Here is an 11,717-nt window from a genome sequence, read left to right as displayed (position 1 = left end):
TTCACATAGCTTGGTATATATACGTCAAAAATAATAGTCCACCAATATAACTGAGAGGGGGGGGGGGGGGGGGGGGTGTGGGGGGTGGGGGTGTGTGAATTAGTTGTCCAATAATTATCAACCTTAAAAGTTAAAAAAAACCACACTAAAATGCACTACACAAATACAATAGATTTGTTAACTAGGGAAAACCCTGGTGGGAATGATGCCCACAAGATGATGTAATAATATTAATTTTCCTTGTTAGAGGATGGACCCTGTTAGGAGTCTATTAACACATTTAGTGCATATGAATCCTTCTTAGGAAATTCTGAATCCTTGTTAGAAGATTCCAAACCTATTAGGAGTTGTGCCAACCTTGTAAGGAGTTGTAGAAGGTAGAAGGACTCATTGTCCAAACAACTTCTAGGGCAAGACCACTGAACTCACTGTCCAACTGATCTCTCAACTATTCCTTGAAAAATAATTGTTTTTACTATACTTTAACTTCTTTCTTCTTTCCTATCAACTAGACTAATCACTATTAGACCTTATAGACCAGGTCATGAACTTCAAATCCAAATATCAAACTTTGGATCACACAATAAAACCTCAGCAATGAAGTCTCCTCTAGCTTTGCTTTGCCCTTCTTATCTTTGCATTCCACTCTCCGTGCTTCTTGCAATAATTAATCCATTTCATACATGATAAAGGAAAATGTCATTCCTTTATATTGAATCCATAAAATGATTCCCTAAGTTAGCTATTACACCTTCTCAGTAAATTATTATAGGACATCATTAAGAACACATTATACTTAGTGATAACATTAATCTTTCACCTTGTAACTTGAATAAATTTTCATACATGTAACATTATGATGAACGAGTTTAGGTATGTCATCTCCAGAATGTCTTCTTCACATCTTTAACTTTGGCTTCTCAAAATAACACCTCTGCTAAGAGATATAACAAGTTTACTAGAACATGCTTCTGTAAACTCTATCTTAGAATTATCTTCACCAAAACTTGCATAACTTCTTCTAAAATTAATATCTTACGCTTTCGAGGTTAGCTGCATATACTAGACACTTAGTAGTATCTCCCTTTAACCATTGAAAATGCTCAACTATCTATCCATACCAACTTGTTCTTTATTGTTGTTCTTCTATCAGACACCACATAAAATTGCTATGTTGATATCAATGAAAAACACAATCATGAATGCAACATATCATCATGATAATGATCTAATCATGTTTCTATAATACTGCCCCATAGAAGTATCATCAACATTCATGCTTCCAACAATCTCCCCCTTTGGCGTTGATGGCAACATAGATGAATATTATCTAGTTCCAAAAATACCAACTGTAAAAGACTATTAACCTTTCTTTTCAAATCCTCTTCATCAATCATTCTCCCCCATTAATATACCTCAATGTGTTCTATATCAAACTATTTATCCATGCTCAAACTATTTTTTCTCAAACTATTTTTCATGCTATAACTTCTCCCCCACTAACATCAATGTCAAAGGTTTCAACAACCATCAATCTTTGTAATAATTGTCTCTAAATTGCTCAAGTGTCCAAAGACACTATTCAAAAAAAAATCCAACAAGAGTCCTAGATGACTCTATCCATCATAGATACTCCCCCATACATGAAGCATCAACATTTAGTCTAGATAAACAATAGTGCTTTGTTACACTCAACTGATGCACTCTTGCATCATCTACTTTGATGTGGGAATGGGCATAACCCCTAGCATACCTCACAAATACTCAAAAGTCTCTTTGGGAAGAGGCTTGGTGAAAATATCTGCAATCTGCTCTTTGGTGCTTATATACTCCAATCTGATTTCCTTTTCTACAACTTTCTCTCTCAACATGTGATATTTGATAGAAATGTGCTTTATCTTAGAATGAAACACTAGATTCTTAGACATATTCACTATGCTTGTGTTGTCACAATATATGAGAATAGGTTCACATAATTCTATCCTTATATCCTTTAGCATCTGCTTCATCCAAACAACTTGATTACAACTATTTACTGCTACAATATATTTTTCTTCTATTGTACTTTGTGAGGTACAATCCTACTTCTTGCTTAGCCAAAAAACCAATCTTCCTCCAAGAAAGAAGGCTCAACCATTAGTGCTCTGTCATCCATATTGCCTACCTAATCATCATTAATATAAGCATATAAAGTGAAATCATTAGATCTGTTAGACCATAATCTAAACTCTGGCATTCTTTTTAGGTATCTAAATATCCATTTTATTGCTGCATAATGTGCTTCTCTGGGATAAGCTTGAAATCTTGCAACAATTTGAGTTGTATTTGCTATATTTGGCCTTGTGTGAGTCAGATATTGTAACCCTTTGATCATAGATCTGTACTTCTTTTTCTCAATAGTAGGTATCTCATCCTTTGTAGATAGCTTGTGTCCAATTACTACAGGTGTTCCAACAAGTTTACATGTTTCCAAACCAAACCTTTTCAGTAGATCTTTCAAATACTTAGTCTGAGAAATAAAGATTCCTTCTTTGTCCTGCACAATCTATGATCCTAGGAAATACTTCATTTCTCCTATCATGCTCATTTAAAATTCCTTCTTCCTTTCTTCTATAAACTTTTCACTTTCATCATTATTTCCTCCAAATATGATATCATCACCAAATATCACCAAAATCATCAATCCATCATCAATTTCTTTCTAGTATAGATTGTTGTTTGCCATACCTTTACTAAATCCAAGTTTTGTTAAATTCTTGTCCAACCTTTCAAACCAAGTTCTGGGTGCTTGCTTCAAGCCATACAATTCTTTCTTTAATTTGCATGCTATGTCCTTGTCATCTGTTAAAGGACAACATTTAGGCTATTCTATGTATACCTCTTCTTTAAGCTCTCCATTCAAAAATGCTAACTTGACATCCATCTGATACACTTTGAATTTCTTATGTGCTACATATGGTAAGAATAACCTTACTTCTTCTATTCTTCCCATAGGAGCATAGGTTTCATCACAGTCTATTCCTTCTTGCTGTGAGTAACCTTTACATACCAATCTTTCTTTGTTCCTTACAACTTCACATTGTTTATTCATCTTGTTCCTGAATACACATTTTGTCCCTATCACATTCTTGTCTATTGGTTTGGAGACCAATTCCCATGTCTCATTCTTCACTATCTGATTCAATTCTTCTTTCATAGCTTTTTTCCAATAGTCATCTTTACATGCTTCATTTACATTCTTTGGTTCAACTTGAGATATCAAACAAAGTTCTTTATTGATTTTGCTTCTGATGATCTGTTTCTGTGGATGATTCTTTGTAATGTTCTTACTAGAAGTAGGAGTTGTTATCTCAACTCTTAGCTTTGTCGAAGGTTCTGAGAATTGTTCTTGCCTTAGCTCTCCTTCATTCTACAAATCATTGTTAGTCTTAAAGAATTCTTCGTCATTCCTTGGTTTAGTAACGACATTCTCATCATCTGAATTGTAGTCAACTATTCTTTTTTGTATCCTGAATTTCTCATTAACTCTTACATTTTCACTTTTGACATTTGTACTCTGAATTTCTCATCAATTCATTTAAGAATCTTTCTATACTTGCTTCATCTTCATCAGAAAGTGAACTCTTTCCACTTTTCCTTAATCTCTTAGGACATCTCGTTAAAAAATGACCAATCTCTTTACATATCCAACAAACAAAAATTTTCATACCTTTTGTCTCTTTTTTCATAAATAGATCAATACCTTCCTTTATCTTCATGTCTTCTTTTCTTGTGCTTCTATTCTTTTGTATACAATAGAAGGATTCTAGATCCGAACATTCAATGTTTTGTTCTTTACATAGATCTAATAACTCACTAAGAATTTCCATCATATGGGTGTCAAAATTTCCTCTATTTGACTTAGGACTATCCTTTCTGAATATCTTTGTTATGGATCTCTCAAAGTTATTAAACTTTATCTTCAAGGACCTGATGCTCTGATACCAATTGTCAGAAATAATAGTCCACCAATATAACTGAGAGGGGGGGGGGGGGGGGGTGGTGAATAAGTTATCCAATAATTATCATTATCAAACTTAAATAATCTTAACCATTCAGTCAAAGTAAACAAAAACCATACTAAAATGTACATACACAAATACACCAAATTTGTTAATAAGGGAAACCATTGATCAGAGGGAAAACCCTAGAGGGAATGATGCCCACAAGATGATGTACTAATATAAATATTCCTTGCTAGTAGATGGACCCTATTAGGAGTCTACTACAACATTTAGTACATATGAGTCCCTGTTAGGAGACTTTGAATCCTTGTTAGAAGATTCCAACCCTATTAGGAGTTGTAGAAGACAAAAGGACCCACTATCGAAACAACTTCGGGGGCAAGACCACTAAACTTACTATCCAATTGATCTCTCAACTATTCCTTGCATAATAATTGTTTGTACTATATTTTAACTTCTTTCCTCTATCCTGTCAACTAGAAAAATCATTGTCAGACCTTGTAGACTAGGTCACGAACTTTGGATCCAAATATCAAACTTTGGATCACATAATAAAACATTAGCAATGAAGTTTTCTCCAACTTTGGTTTTCTCTACTTATCTTTGCATTCCAATTTTCATGCTTCTTACAATAATTAATCCATTCCATACATGATAAAGGAAAATGTCCTTCCTTTATACCGAGTCCATAGAACAATTTCTTGAGTCAGCTATTACACCTTCTCAATTAATTATTATAGGACCTCATTAAGAACACACTACACTTAGCGATAACATTAATCTTTCATCTTGTAACTTGAATAACTTTTCGTACATGTAACATTATGATGAGAAATATTAGCTACATCATCTCCATAATGTCTTTTTCAAATCTTTAACTTTAGTTTCTTAGAATAACAACTCTGCTTAGATATATAATAGGTTTATGAAAAAATGCTTTTGTAAACTCTATCTTAGAATAGTCTTCACCGAAACTTGCATAACTTCTTCTAGAATTAATATCTTATGCTTCCAAAGTTAGCTACATATACTAGACACTTAGTGAAAATGCTCAATTATCTAACCATACCAACTTGTTCTTTACTGCTATTCTTCTGTCAGATACCACAAAAAATTGCTATGTTGACATCAATGACAAACATAGTCATGAATGTAAGATATCTATTGGAAATTTTTTTTTTCAAAAGATCATTGAAGAAGATTGATTGCAAAGAGAGAGATTTTTGTTAAAGAATGTTTTCAATCATTTTTTTGTCATTGATGTCAAACCTGCTAACTGCTGGAATGACAATTGCTTATAAAGATCCAACTACTATCACTTAGTTGATTGATGAAGATGATTTAATCAACAAGATGTAACAAGATACCTAAGGGAAAGGTTGAGTTATGGTTTTGTAATGAAGTGCAAGGATCAATTAATACACTGGTAAAATGATGTATTGAAAATAGACTTGAAGATACAAAGGTTGGCTACACTTAGAAACTTTAGAAGTTTAAGTTGTAACAAGGTTGACTACAAAGCTTAACTAAGTTCATTAGTGAATGTCGAGCAAGCTAGTTCAAGCTAAGAAAATTTTTAGTTAGTGTTGAGAAAATGCAAAATCTAGTGTGTGGCAAGTGATATAGAAGGAGCTGAGCATGTGCAGGTGCCAAGCAAAGTAACAGGTGCCGAGCATCAGAAAAACTTAGTGGATGTCGAGTGAATCCATAGTAGGTGCTGAGCATCAGTAAAATGTAGTTGATGCCGAGTAACATAGTATGTGCCGAGCACTAGAATTTTAATAGTGTCGAGCTGTTGCATTATTGGAAATGTCAAAGATTCACCAAATCTGAGTCAACAAATTTTTTACCTTGAATTTTGTGAACTAGATGGAGGATAAGGATGATGAGCTGGTGGCACAAAAATTTAGATAAACCATTTTTGAGTGAATTCAAGAGGATTCTTCAAGATTTTTCTAGAAGGAAGAAGATGTGGCTTAGATTCAATGAATCCTACCTAATACATTCAAACTAAAATTAAAGAAGGGAAGAATTGAGCAGGAAGAGCAATTCTAGACTTCTATTTAAGGAGTCACAAGCCAAGAAGGAAGAGTTGCTGGTGTACCAAATTATGAAGTGGTTGAAGGTTGTTAAGGAGAAGACATTAGAAGGAGAAGGAAGAATAGAGCATAGAAACTTTGCTTCGATTAGTGGTCAGAAAGAGGTTGCATTGGAATATCGAGCATGAAGACTTAAGGAGACAAAGCTTGAAAGGAGGGCAAGTTGTCAGAACTGCAGAGACTGATAGCCATGCAAATTATGAAGAGCTGAACAGTGATTTGAAATCTGCAAGATAAGTTGTGAATTGTAATTAGGTCAAAAACCCTTAATGTTACTCTCTAGCAATTGTATCAGTTAGGGTAAAATCCTATGGACTTAGGTTGGTTTAACAACCATTTGTAAATCCTTAAATAGGGTGGCATTCCAAGTGAATGTTCTAAAGTTCTCTAACGAGGCCCACTTCTAACAGCGTGGTTAAATCCTTTAACTAGGTCACATTTAATAGTGTTTTGTAGCCTTTTATAGGGCATGCCTCTGACAGGGCATCACTTCAAAAGAGTGAGAATTAAGTAGCATGTTACTGGTGGGTTTTCCCAAATTGGGTTTCCATGTAAATCACTGTGTTATGTGTTGATTCTTCATGTGTTATGCTTGCATGTTGATTTACAGTAACTTGCTAAAGTAGGAAAGTTTAAGCTTGGATGAATGAACAACTTAAATAGGGTTGATGAAAAAGTTTTAATTGGATATTTGGATCTTGAATAACTGATTCACCCTCCCCTCTTAGTTATTCTAAAGAATTTCTAATAGATATCATCATGATAATGATCTAATCATGTTTCTACAATATTCTCATATAGAAGTATCATTGGCATTCATGCTTCCAACAATATATTCCTTCTTTCTTTATCAAAAGTATTAGGATCCCATGAAGGTATACTAAATACTTCATCTAAAGTAACAAGATGAGACTTGAATGCTTGTACTTCCTTTTTTTTTTCATCTTCTTTCCTTTTGATTCTATAACACTTATGCTTGGTGAGACACTCTGTGGCACATGAACTTGTACTTCCATGTTACTCTGTTTGATTTCAACTTCTTTGTTTGATTCATCTCCCTTATTCTGTTGGTCAATAGTAGATATTGCCATGTGTTGAAAAAAAGGCACTAGAGCTATGGACTCCTAATGTGGCTATTTGAGTTCCTTAATTTACTTTGTTCCTTCTTCCTTTTCATCCTTGGTCTATTCACCTTGTGCAATACTATAAACTGTAACAATTTGCAGTGGTGGCACTTAAGGCATCTCCTTAGATTATTTCAATGTAGTAATACTCTCTTTCTTCTCTTTATTATGATCTTTTTGGCATGTAGATAGTGGATATAACATCAAATTAAATATGTACTTGGTTGTACATGCAGATAGTGATAAATCTTTTGTCTTCTTTACACTCATAGAAACTGATTGGCCTTGCCCAATAATTCCCCTCACTCAGAGGTTTGTGGGTTGGTGCTCCTTCACCTATAGCAAAATCATCTATTTTGTGCTATGTGGAGTCTCCTCTAGTTTGATCATGTTTCAACATTCGTATTCCCTTGTTCGATGTTTGTGCTTCTAGTCATTTCTCCCCCTTTCCCCCCGTGAGTTTCTTGAGCTTGTTGCTCAGTATCCACATCCATTTGTCATCTTTCAGTGTTCATGGGGATAGTGTCTACTAAGATATGTATAGTTTGTAACTTTGGCTTGGGAAATTATTTAATTTGGTCAAATATAGGTGCAAAGTTGGGCATATGTGCATGAATTAGCTCAGTAGGTGTTGAACTTTCAGTGTTCAACTTAGATATACTATAACATATTCATCCTTCTTTAGCTCCTTCATTGGATAATCTTTTGTCAAACCTTCAATAATGATATTTTTATGTCTCCCACTTACATCTTCTACCATCTTGTGCATAAAATCTGCCCATTCTTGTGGTGAAATACTAACATACCCTTCCTCTTTGTTGTCAAGTTCAATGTTTTTCTTTGTCTTAGTGTTCTCAAGTTCAATCACTTCTTCCAAATCTTTAATGTTCTGTATTTTCTTCCATATCATTTCTAAGTCTTCATCAACTAATTGCAAATTTCCTATCAAAATATATAAAGAGCTTCTCTTATGAATAAATTTATTTTTATGCTTTTACAATGCCTCATCAATCTCTTCCTTTGTAAAATTAGGCACTAACCTTACAAGAGAGCTTCCTCTTATTTCTTTTTTAGTTTGCAATGCATACTTCCATCTATTATCAATTCTTTGATACAACTCTTTTGGTATTGCATCATCAATCTCAAGTGGTGTATATTTGATTTTAGTCATCATGACTATTATGACATCTCCAATTTTCTTTTTGTCCTCATCATTTATGTTTTCATATTTGAAACATTTGAAAGATTACAAACCTTTACTCTCTTGAATGGATTCGATAATTTCATTGACAATTTGAGGTCTCTTGTGTACAATAATTTTGAAACAAATTCCTTCATCCAACTTGGCTCTTTCACTATCCTCACTTATTTATCATCATCTTTGAGAATTATTTTTCTTTTGTTTTGTGTGGGCTTCTTAATAGGTTTTCTTCATGGCTCAGGAACTTTCTTTTTCTTTTGATAAGATTTAACATGTGTTCTTTGTAATTCTAATTGAACCCTTCTTCAATGGTGGATTTATCTCTTGAACATATCAAGTCCTTGACCTTGTATTCTTAGGAGTCATGGGGGTAGTCGAAGGTCTCTTCTTACCTTTCTTTGTATGTGGTTCTAACATAGTACAAGGAAGGAGAGTCTCCAAAGGAGATGTCCTAGCCCTAAGTAATTAACTACATAGTGGAATATAAATAATAACATAGAGATTTAGATTCACAACAATGTCAATTCTGATAATATAATCATAAGATTTTTATTCCAACATGCCCAACTGTAAGGCATTCCTAGTTATGGCCAAATACATCAAAAATTACAATAATAGTTATGCCAGATCTCACAAGATCCAAACTCTAGCTATCCCAGACCCACAATCTAGTAGAAACCCAAGAAGAATCTAAACTTGTGCTCACAAGCCACCAAGTAACCTTCTTGTTTCCCAAGTCCACACTTAGATACTAGCTTGGCTAAAATTTTCTCCTCTTAGTTACTTCATGCTAAATTATGATTCTAAACATCACAAGACCTTCTACTTATAATAAACCAAGGGACAAGTCAACTTAACAAATTTTCCATTAAATAAACAATCACATTAAATAAACCTTCAATCCACAAGTCAGCTTGGCAAAAATAATTAAATACATGAAGTAACCAAATACTTAGGACAAGACCTAATATTACAATGTATAACTAACTCATGTGACAACATAAGAGTATGTGCACTTAGACATAGGTCTATGTTTCATCCAACTATCCAAATCTAAGAGCACACATGCCAACTCCCTTGGATTGAAGCTCATGAATATAATCCCCAAAGTTTGCCAATAAATTAGGAACACTTGATCAACAGCCACCAAAATGGCTCTAACTCCAAGATGATTACTCCAAACTTTATCCACACTTAGGACAAGGTTTCCCAACATGCCTCTGGCACATTGTAATGCCTTTTCAGGGAACCTAAAAGGATAAGTCTAAATGTTACTAAGTTTGGTGAATATATATATATATATATATATATATATATATATATATATATATATATATATATATATATATATATATATATATATATATAAAACCATAACTTCTTCTTAATAAGCTCTCTTGGATCATAGGTGTAGAGTCCTAACAAGTTCCTTTAAATAATATTACTTAATTTCCTTTTCTAACATTCATCCTTAGTATTTAAGTTAATCCATATATTAATTTTGCATCTACTTATGATTTGATACTTTATCCATTCTAATATTCATTTCCAAATCAGAAACTAATGTTATGATCCATATTATTAAATGCATCTAGTTAACTTGCAATAAGGATACATGAAACATAATAAAATCATCAACCATACATGTAAACATATTCATCTTCTATTTAGTAATTACTTCGATATTTCATTCCATAATATTATAAAGATTACATGGTGCATCATGCATTTATCTATAAGCAAGGGGTATATAATGTTGTGGTATAACTTCATTCATCCTTTGACATAGTATAATATATTCACCTATCCCTTCATTTCTCCTAGAGATACCTTTTTACCGTCTTACATAGCTTTTTGTTTCATGATACATATAAAAATTACTTGTACTTTCTTTAAGATTATACATTACAATATTACATAGATTTATTTCAATGAAATGCCACAAATGGACTTCAATAACTAATCTTCAATGACTTCACAACAAGGATCCATATAAATCTTTCCATGAAAACTCAAACAATACCTAAAAAATATTTTGCCACCCAACCATGTGGAGCCATAAATGGTCCACTCCACCAAGATAGGATATAAGACCATGATCTACATAGATTCTAAGGTAATCTAAGGCTTATACCCCAAAATCAAAGTATAAAGGTAACACAAGGCCACACAAATAAACAATGCTCAAAATGAAATCACAAATCAAGTGGACATCTACAGGAAAAAAGTAGAGTGAGGAGCTCAACTATATCTAGGTGAGTGTCATTGTACCTTCCTAAGGTTTTGGGATCAACCTCCTAGGCCTAACACCATCCTACTACATAGAACACCTTTTTCTCGAGTACCCCAATGGGGATAGGAATGACCAAGTAATGCTAGGATCAACCTCCCGGATTAGGGACCTATAAGTTATGTAGAATGTCTCTTCCCTGAGTACTCCAACAATACCTCCATAATTATCTTGTTTAATGTGTGAATCCCAAAACCCAACCCATAAGTTAATTTATTATTATGTTATCGCTTATTAGTAACTCACAAATGGAACCAACCTACGCAAGGCTTTGGCGCCCAAACAAAGGATCTCTAGAAGTCACTTCCAAGATCCAATACCTATGGTTTCTACCCTACTCATCAAAATAATCTAGAAGCACAAAGAGTTATAGGGAACAATAACCTAGGGTCCCATTCCCCTAGTCCACAGCCCTAACTCACACATTAAAGTATATGCACATGAAAAACATCATAAAATAAAAAAGATATAAGCAACATCATTTTCAAAGGGATCACAAAATCCATAAGCCTCTAGTGACCCAAAACAAATTTAATTTGGAATCTAACTCAATCATACAAGAGAGAGAAGACTAGTTTAGGGCACACTTCTAAGGTAATCTACTAAACCAAAATTCATTACATAAGATGCATAATCACTCATAAACACCCTTTCAAGAATGAATATCATATTTCTAAAAAGTAATTTTCTCAGAAGTAGATAAAAGGTTACAAAACACCAAAGGGACAAGCTAAATTGTTAATTCCTTTAATCTGGCTAAGTCTAACATTCCTTAAAGCCTCAAAATATATAATGCTTATTTTAACTCCTATGAGGTTGAAACCTATCTAGAAATATGTAGGATTTATAACATAAAATTTAATTTAAAGTATAATAAAGTGTTAATGTATAGATTAGTTGAAGAGTTATTCATAACTCTAATAATCATATTTATGTTATTTTATATATGAAATATGTGATAAACCTATATATATATATATATATATATATATATATATA

This window comes from Cupressus sempervirens, chromosome 6 (assembly GCF_028749045.1).
Source record: "Cupressus sempervirens isolate cs-2001-9-10 chromosome 6, ASM2874904v1, whole genome shotgun sequence".
NCBI lineage: Eukaryota > Viridiplantae > Streptophyta > Pinopsida > Cupressales > Cupressaceae > Cupressus > Cupressus sempervirens.
This window is presented reverse-complemented; position numbering follows the sequence as displayed.